General features: G+C 44.2%; 1 non-coding gene and 2 pseudogenes across 1 annotated transcript; 1 reads left to right on the plus strand and 2 right to left on the minus strand.

The window, feature by feature from the left end:
- Positions 1-1,838: 1,838 nt before the first annotated feature.
- On the minus strand, positions 1,839-5,021 carry LOC147897649 (uncharacterized; annotated as a pseudogene).
- Positions 5,022-5,033: 12 nt separating this feature from the next.
- On the minus strand, positions 5,034-5,942 carry LOC147897650 (uncharacterized; annotated as a pseudogene).
- A 1,652-nt stretch (positions 5,943-7,594) lies between these two features.
- Positions 7,595-7,666, plus strand: TRNAP-AGG (transfer RNA proline (anticodon AGG)). Its single transcript has one exon. It is a non-coding gene; the product is annotated as a tRNA-Pro (tRNA).
- The last annotated feature ends 1,918 nt before the right edge of the window (positions 7,667-9,584 follow it).

The raw sequence follows: 9,584 nt of genomic DNA on the forward strand, positions 1-9,584 counted from the left end.
GTAAGGCACAAGTTGTGTTGCATAAAGAAGTAAGGGACAGCAAGACTGCCTATTGCAGAAGGATCTCTTTCCAACTATATATGTTCTGGATATAAATTAGAATCTACAATGTCTTTAAAGTTTACCAAAAATGCTCCGTAGACCTTCAATACTTTTGAACAAAACTATTTTGATGGAATTCCAGCACAGAGTCCCAATAAAATATCATAAGGTATCTAAAGCCTTTTGAAGATGCCTTAAAAAAGAAATGTATAAGCTGAACACCAAAAATCTTCTACAAATTCTCTTCCTTTCAAATATCCAAGCCGTGCTTGCAGTAGAACAGTATAGGTGTCGGGCTCAATACTTAAGGGCCACAAAAGTAGTGGAAATACTAGAAAAGGGAACCTTGATTCAGTAATTGGAAGATTCAGTTTCTATCCTGTACAAACATTGTGCCTACAATAATTGAAAGTGTTGCGAGATATGATGCCCCGAGATAGATTGTTGTAGTTCATAAATGTGCAATTACAATATTCCACTGTCACAATTATGCTTCCACTCCAAAGGTCCCCTTCCTCAAATAATCTTACTTCATACGATAGATGCCAATTCTACTACATGATGTACTCCACTAGGGAAGTTCAAAGTTTTTCCATAGCATATAGCATTAAAGTTAAAACAATGTCAACATGAACGTCATGAAGCAATGTAGATCCTAATTAGGTCCCTAAGATAGCATCAAACAATTTTCAACCACTTACAATCACTCCAAGCATGTAAGATGAGTGTAGATGAGGAGACAACATGAATTGGTGATTCTTGTTGAATTCATTCAACGCTTGGATCCAAGATAGCTACCTTGCATTTTCAAACACTAATGTGGAGGGGGTTGAGATGACCTCCTAATATGTATGTACAAGATAATATTATAATCACAAGGCATTCACAACAATTCTACAAGGTTGAGCTTGGCAAACAAGCCAAATATAAGAGCAAAGAGTGTTTGCATAGAAAGTAGGGCAGGTTTCTTTTCGGGGAAAGGGAAAAAAGGGAAGAGAGGGGCTGATTAAGACTGAAGATGTTTTCGAATTTTTGATCTACCACTATCAGCAAACAGATTCATAAAGTAGATAGATAGATAGATAGATAGATATTAACGTCTCTAAAAGGCCAAACGGCCTATGAGACTAAAACAGTTGATACATCTGCTAGTGTTGTCTCATCAAAGAGAACAACAAAATAAATAAGCTGAAGGCTGAGAGCTACTAAAGGTACTTACAGTCAGAGGGACTGCAAGAAGTGACCCAAAACTAATGAAATACCAAGCAAGTATTTACTAAAAGTACCAATTGATCAGCATAGGCAGAAAGCTAATCAATAAAAAGGTTGCACTCTTCTTATGTCAAAAATCCCAATCATGGGCAGCTCTAGGATCTCATAACTCGGTGCCACACATTTTCGATGTTTGGCAATGATGGCACAGATCCGATGAAGATATGGGTGCCGGGCACGGGGTCTTGGGGGCCTGGGCCTCCGTAACTTGGATATGGCGATGGCTCGGTCCAAAATCACACCACTAGAGTGTGGCAATCTGCCTTTTGTGATAAGGTGGCAGTGGCACCAAGGGTTTCTAATGGCGGGGAGGGCATAAAACTAGCTGAGGTGCTGGCAATGAAGAAGTCTCTGAGTGTACTTTGCCTGGGTGGGGCTGGTCTCGGCTGTCTGTCTCCCAACAAAGTCTCTCTATGATGTTGCTTGAGCTCTGATAAAAACAAACCCAAGCATTTTTTATCTTTGTACTCCATCACCCTACGGAGTGGGCCAAATCCCTTTCTTAATAGACAGTGGTATCTTCCTCAGATTTCATAATATACCGTGCATCTACATACGTAATGCTCCTCTCTCTCCTCCTCCTGCTGGCATAACGGACATATCCGATCCTGAGGGGCTGTGTGGGTGTATCTCCCTGTCTCTATTCTCAACTGATGTGATGAGGTTCGAATTTGGCCAATAATACTACGTAGCCCGTGAGATAGGTGTGTCCATGTATGCTGGCCTGGCTATAAGTTCATCTGGAGATAAATGAAGAAAATGGCTCTGGTAGTGTGCCATCTTCTTCCCTAAGGGCTCATGTGGTCTAGTCCAGGTTCTCTCAGTCTCCAACTTGACAATATCAGCTCTAATGATCTTGTTTCGGTCATGGCGAGACAGGTCTAGCTTGGGACAATCCAAACTGTATTGAAAGGGTGGGAGTGCATCCATTGTCAACTCATGCTCTACAAACCATCTCTGTAGCTGAGCATACCAACACCATGTTCGACCCTCCTCTGCTAGCTGCCTAGATGATATCATAGCCAACCGTGCATATCTGGAGCCAGGTAGATCCCACAATCTATGTATGCAAGTTACTGCCTGGAACAGAGCCTTAGTCACTAGTGAAGCAGCTACTAATTCAGCTCGTATTATTGGATGTGGTACAGATGACTTGCTCCGGATCATGCAGGCAATCAATGTCACTAATGGCCTTTCCAATCTCCTCTACTCAGTTGCACCCCCTACACTGGGGCCCCATATAGCTACACCATAAAATAGTGTGGGCACCACCAATGTCTCAAACAACCATAATTTTGTGCGTGGCTCTTGGAACTGTACATGTGCACACTGTCTCTCTAGTGCCCCCAAAGCTGCATAGCCTCTATCCAATCTGGCATCAATCGCGGCTCTCAATGAAAATTGTGGACCAAAAAAGATCACCCCGAGGTACACATAAGATCGTACCTGCTCTACTGTCTCACCTTTGAAAGTGAACTGATGTGCTGAGCGCGTCACCCAAGCCTGTGTAGTATTAAATACCATCACCTTGGTTTTCCCAAGGTTTACTGTTAGATCCCTGTCCTCACAAAAAGCCTATTGCGCATCTAAATGTCTTTGTAATCCTTCCAGAGAATCTACAATCAAAACTACATCATCTGCATAGAGCAGTATGGGTATCAACACTCCTGCTAGGCTGTGGCTCCGGGTCCTCCTATCCTATTGATATACTGTGAGAGCTCATCAATGTATATGCCAAATAGTGTGGGAGAGAGAGGGCACCCTTGCTTCACGCCAATAATACTCATAACTGCATCTGACAACCCTCTAGGTGCTCTAACTTGGCCCATCACCGTCTCATACAAGGCATATATCCCCCACTGCATCTCATGCGGTACTCCAATATCCTGTAGTCTTTGCATCAGCCTGGTCCGTGGGATTGTGTCAAAGGCTTTGTGGAAGTCTACAAAGCAACAATATATCCTTTTATGATGATGTTTGCCTTCCTCTATGAGTGCCCGGAGAGTGAGGATGTGATCCAAAGTGGTATAACCTCGCCTGAAACCTGCCTGTCCTACCGCTCTGTGTCCATGCATTGCTGCCCATCTGCTCAACTCCTTTTCCAAGATGGATCCATATATCTTGGCCAGGCAGTGGCCAATCATGATAGTCATGTAATTGTTGGGCATCATCGGATCTCCACTCTTAAAGAGCGGTACAATGGTATGCTCTGTCCAACTAGGGGGGAATCCTTCACAAACTGCTCTATTAAACACATGCACAAGAAGCGGTGCCACAATGTCCCGTGCATACATGAAGTGCTCTCCCGCTAATCCATCATGATCCAAAGCCTTTCCATGTCCCAATCTCTCAATGGCAGCATTGACCATATGCAATTTGAAGAAAGAGCAATGTGTAGGCCTCGTATCCTGTGGGTACGAAATCGGTGGCTGTCCTGGTATATCATATAATGATTGCGCATAGTCAGCCCAAGCTTCTGGTGCTACAATCGGTGTACCAGGCTGTCTCTCTTGAAACATCCTCCATGCCTTCTTGCTGTTCTGTCCCAAGAATAATTGGTAGATCTCTGCCTCCAATCTAGCTAAGTAGGCTCGTTTCTTCTTCCGTATTAGGCATGAGAAGATGGCCTTGGCTTGCTTGTGTGTCCGAGTGTTTGTAGCAACCTCCTGCTGTAATTGTCTGCACATCATACCAACTATTTTGTGGGGCAGTGCTGCAAGGAGGGGTGGATGATATTGTTGTGTGTGGGAATGCATACTGTGCTGACACATGTAATACCTCTGTCAAACCAGGGTGATCTCCTCCAGGGGACCATGAGGGTCTAGCACCATAATTTTGTCCCACACTGCATCTCCATACACTGTAGTAGTCTCCTCCATGAATTGGTATCTAGGTTGTCTCTGAAACGAAGGCCTGACTGCCCCCTTCCACTCCAATGGGTCTGCTAGATACACTGAAATCACGGATCTATGGAATTAGAGATGGCAACCCCATCAAATAATCAACTGTACTAGCACCTCCTTTTGGGTTCCAGCATGTAAGAACATCTGAACCCGGCCAATAAGACAGACCGTTGAAGATAATCAATCCATGGGCACTCCCTAATGCTAAGAAATGTGTACCATATTCTGTCACATCTCCCAAGTCCTGTGCCGACCTATGCAAACCAACCTCCTCTGCGTTGATCTCTCTGTAGATGGCATCACTCGAGTCATATATTGATGTCTGCCTCAAGTGTGTATGGGCATTAAAGTCCCCCACTAGCAATATCTCTCCCACGCTCGCATATCTCATAATGTCTTCATATAATGGCAAGTACGGCGACTCGCCCTCAGGTGCATACCTCGAATAGGCAGGTGGAAAGTAGCATGCAGCTACATACAAATCCCTGGGGTCCTCTCTGTCCACTCGGATCCACATGTATCTGGCTTCTGCATCTCTATGAACGACATGTACTATGTCTCGCAAATCCTCTCTGTACAATACTGCTACTCCCCCAGAGCCTCTAGTCCCTCCTGCCATCCGTGGCTGTGGTCGGCATACTGATTCCCATCTAAAACCTCTGACATCTGGAAGTTTCCTCCCCTTGCACTGGTGTGTCTCTATGTAAATAGCGATATCCGCATGCCTAAAGGAATCCTCACAATAGCTGCATCTAGCCTCAGAGAACCATTACAGTTCCATATACTGAACCTTAAAGTCTCCGAGGCCACATACCATCATGTGGATCTCCTCTCTGTGATGATAACTCTCCCATCTCTGTACATGGCCCACTTGCCCTGTTCCCGGGCTTCAAGCACCTTTGGCATGCATTCCTTCCTATGTGCCACTTGTGCAGGAGTGAGGTCCTCGTCTAAGTAGATCTTCTAACCTTTGAGGGCTGTCCTTTTGGACAAAAATGCCTTTTTCCCCCCCATGTCCTCAAATCGTAAAATCAAGGCCTTGGGCCTGGCGTCATCTTTTCCTACCCGCCATGCAGTAGCAATAGGTACACTTTCTGCCCCTATCTTCAATGCTAGTGCCTTCACATCTTTAGTGGCATCCTCTTTTTGTTCCCATCCCACAATTCTAACATGCAAGATCCGAGCCTTTCTCCTTGCCTCTTCCTCCAATGTGGCATTCATGACCTCTATTTTATTAGCTGTTACTCCTCTGTTTTTCTTAACCACTTCAATCCATGGTGCGTTTTCTTTCATCTCATTGCCCACTTCTTGTGCTTGTTTTTTTGCATCTTTAGCCACCTCGGCCCAAGTATGCACCTCTTTTTCAACATTTGCTTTCACTTTAACAACACTTGCCTCCACGGCTGCAATTGCCTCCCTGCTTTTCTGAGACTCTTTGTCCATGGCCGCAGATACATCATTTTTACAAGCCTCAAGTTGCGATTTCAATTCTGCCATTTCCTTATCTTTTACCGATTCCATGGCCCTTGTCTCAGCATTTACATAATCTTTCATAATCTTATGCATATCCTTTTGTAGCAATACTTGGTGTACTTCCACTTCAGCCCATAATCTGGATTGCATTTCACACAGTAACTGTGCTTGCATGTTCGCTTTCAGTTCTTGCATTTCAACCTTGAGCTGCTTTTCCATTTCCTTCTTGGCTTTGCATACTTCGGCTTCCATCTACTTTTTTATTTGCTCATACATTACTTTTGCTTGTGTCTAGACTTCTTGCATAATTTCCTCCCGCATGGTGCGCATCTCTGCTCTTACCAATTTGTACATCTCGTTATATACTACTTCATCAATCATCTTGGGGGTTTTTCCCAATCTCTTTGAGCTTGGAGAGAGCATCCATTCTCTGCCTTTCCGGATACGAAACTTGGGGATTTTTTGTGTCTTTCCCAGTGTGTGAAATTCAGCCTCATTTGTGATCTCTGGTGTGGCATCCCCTTCATTAAGAGCAGCCATGTATGTTTCCATAGCCAGAGAGAAAGAGAGAGCATAAACTCCAGCAGGTGCAAAGCAAAGGCAAACACCGACCTCAACCAGAGAGAAAGAGATATCGCTGAGGGATTACTCTTACAGCTGCTCCACTAGAGTTTCTTCGGGACATGGGAGTCTCTCACAGCTTCGCTTCACGATTCCACAGCCAGAGAGAGAGCGCGCGAAAGGGAAATCTTCTGATACAACAAAAGTGCATGTTTCTGCACGTTCATGTCGCCAGGCAGTTTCACTGTCCCTAAAGAAACAGGCTCGCCCCAGTCGTTGGCTCCCATGAGTTCCCTCGCAGAGGCGTCCCCTCTTATCGGCCCGCCAATCTTGCTGTGGGTCGAGGCTCGTACAGATGGAGTATTATAAATAAATTTCTAAATAGGGGCAATACGATCAAAATGACGAAATAAAAATATTCAGTGTCCAAATTCGTTGATGCCAACATCAGTAATGAATTCTTCCTTAGAACTCATTTTAAAGTACAATTGCAAAAATGATCTGCATAGTCAAATTTAAGAATTTGATAGGAATTGTAGCCTGCTTGATCAAGCCTAAAAGATCCTTTGCAAACCACTTTGGATACTCTGAATTTGTTCATGCATGTTTCTCCCAGGCCAAAACCAACGAGAAATCATAGCAACCAAGGCAAAGTTATTCCCCCACCAAGCTTTAGAGTGCAACCCAAGTTAGAAAAGTTAGAGGGTGCAACATTGAAATAGAATTCGAAATCGCCAGGCTTTCGAAACGCAGAGCAACTTTCAAACGCAACTTTCAAACGCATCAACGTGGACAAAGCAAACATACATACGATAATCAACATTTCTTGTAAGACATGATTAACCATGACAGGTATTCGCAACAAAATCAACACAAAGCAGAAACTATATGAAGACCATGGACAAGCGACCGGATTTCTGGAAACACTGCCCAAATAGCATCTACTATATACTTTAATTCCTCAAATCTGAACTCCACCATCTCCACATCTAAACCACTCGTCATGACAGATTTCAAACAACTCTTCGAATGTAAGAGACTCTGATATCCATCCAAGAGCTCCTGAACCACCTCGTGAACCTCCAGAAAATTCTATCTGTTGACACAACACCCCATACTACATGCGCCAGCAAGACACACTAGAGAGCCCGATTCCTCAAAACCAACATGCAACAAACCAGAATGTTGCATGTAGGCAAATGCACGCCGAGGGGACAACAACTCTACAAATGAGCTCCTTCGACTACGACCCAGTTTCGCGAACGTTCCGTTCGCTTCTGTTTCTGTCTGCATCTGCTGAAGTATAAGTTTAATATAATTTTGATCCAATTAGGAACAATCGCGGGCATTTGGTCTAGTGGTATGATTCTCGCTTAGGGTGCGAGAGGTCCCGAGTTCAATTCTCGGAATGCCCCACACGACTGCTTGTTGCTCACCTTTCGTGTTTTTTGTCCTCAACACGCCTTCTCCTACTCCATCTTACATTCTTTCAATATGTAATGGCATGTTGTGTGGAAGTGGAACTCTTTCCCTTCTCAAGTAGCTTGACCTTTCTACTACGGGTTAGAGACTAGATACATGGCACTATCTTAGGGGTCCCTTCTCAAGTAGCTTGACCTTTCTACTACGGGTTAGAGACTCAGATACATGGCACTATCTTAGGGGTGCCAACAATTCTGCACTATCTTAGGGGTGCCATGTGGCACCACACCAATAAGGAAATAATAGAGTTACAAGACTAAAATTTTATTAGCATGCCAGGCTATAGTAACGGGAATTGTTTCCCGTCTAAAGCGAGTGTGACCATCTCTCTCATCGTTTTTGAAAGAAACTTGCTCTTTTCATCGTTTCTCCTCTCTTCATGTATCTTCTTCTCAGTCATCTCGTCTTTGAAGTTTCGTCCTTTTTAGATTGTTGCTTGTTCGTGCTTCTTGTCATTTGGCTATGGATTTCTCTGAAGAAAAGTCGACTTGTTGCTCATTTGTTTGTGCTTCTTCTCGTTTGGTTGTGGATTTCTCTGAAGAAAAGTCGACCTAGTGGTTTCCTGTGTAAGGTAATTTCGATTTTCTCTGTCGTTTACTTGTTCGTCTATTTGCTCGTGCTGATTTTTACGTTGAATTGTCTCCGTCTAAAGCTCATTTATAAAGGCTACTGGCACAGATCATGATGTTCCTTATCATTTTATTTCGTCGCTTGCAATTTCCTAAATTCAACCGAATTCAGAGCTGCTAGCGGCCGTAAGCGTGCAATAGAATGCACCTTTCTATAAACAAATTGTCCCATCCTAGAGGTGACACAATTACCAGTAATATAGCGAATTTGCTCCAAGCTATGTAATTCATCTCTGTGCTCCACGCAATCAGCGCCTGTGATTGCTCCATTGGACTTATCGTCACGATCCGACGAGCAAATAGTGCTCACTTTGCAGAGAGCGTTGTAGCTACCTACATGCCCGGTGAAGAAAGAGCATAAAGGCATTTTGAGCCTCTGGCAACGAGATACCTTTTAAAGGGTGTGGCCATGGCGTGGGACAATTGAGAAAGCTTGAAGACGACAGTAATGGCTTTGGCTTACCCTTGTCTCACGATGAGCTCAAAAAGCTTTTGGAGCCTCTTAACAAAGGTGAGCTCTTCTCGCTCCTCATTGATGCGTAAGTTTTCGTTGTAAGACTTTTGTTCCTCCTGCCTTTTGCGCTTCCGGGAGCTCAACTACTGCTGTCCAGACGGCTCTTGCCTGGTTTTTGGCCTTTATAGTTTCGTTGTTTTTTTGACGTCGCTAACTCGGCCTTTGGTGTAGGATTCCGTTCTGAAGTTATGCGACACATGCGTGTGTGTGAGAATGTGGAGGCTTCACATGTGCTTGGTGTGTGCATTCATTTAGTATTTTACTCTTGGAACGCTTTGGTCTAGAGGCCGACGGGAAGTTTCTAGTCGTAGTTGTCAGTTTATTGATTGTGCCGATTGATTGTCTCCGTCTAAAGCTCATTGTTCACCTGTCTCGCACCAACAAACAAAGTTTCCGAGAATACTTCTTGGGTCTCGACTCTCTCGAGGTCTCTCTCAGAATAATCTATCCCTTTCTTGTACTAGTCGGCAGTAATCAATCAATCTCTGTCGCTCTGTCCCTCCCCACTTGCCTTTATTGGCCTTAGAGTTAGGAAAACACTATGATTGGTCCACATGTTAGTTAGTATCTCTCTATTCTTTAAGGAGAGGTTTTGGCGTGGAGGTTTGGAACGATGACAACACAGGTTCGCTGGAGGTTCGGAGGTTTGGGGGAGGTTTGGAGGCTTGGAGGAGGTTCGGGGGTCCGCAAAGTCACCACGTGGCGAGG

The sequence above is a fragment of the Dipteris shenzhenensis genome, chromosome 10 (genome assembly GCF_047967505.1).
Source record: "Dipteris shenzhenensis isolate YYH24624 ecotype China chromosome 10, Dip_SZ_1.0, whole genome shotgun sequence".
NCBI lineage: Eukaryota > Viridiplantae > Streptophyta > Polypodiopsida > Gleicheniales > Dipteridaceae > Dipteris > Dipteris shenzhenensis.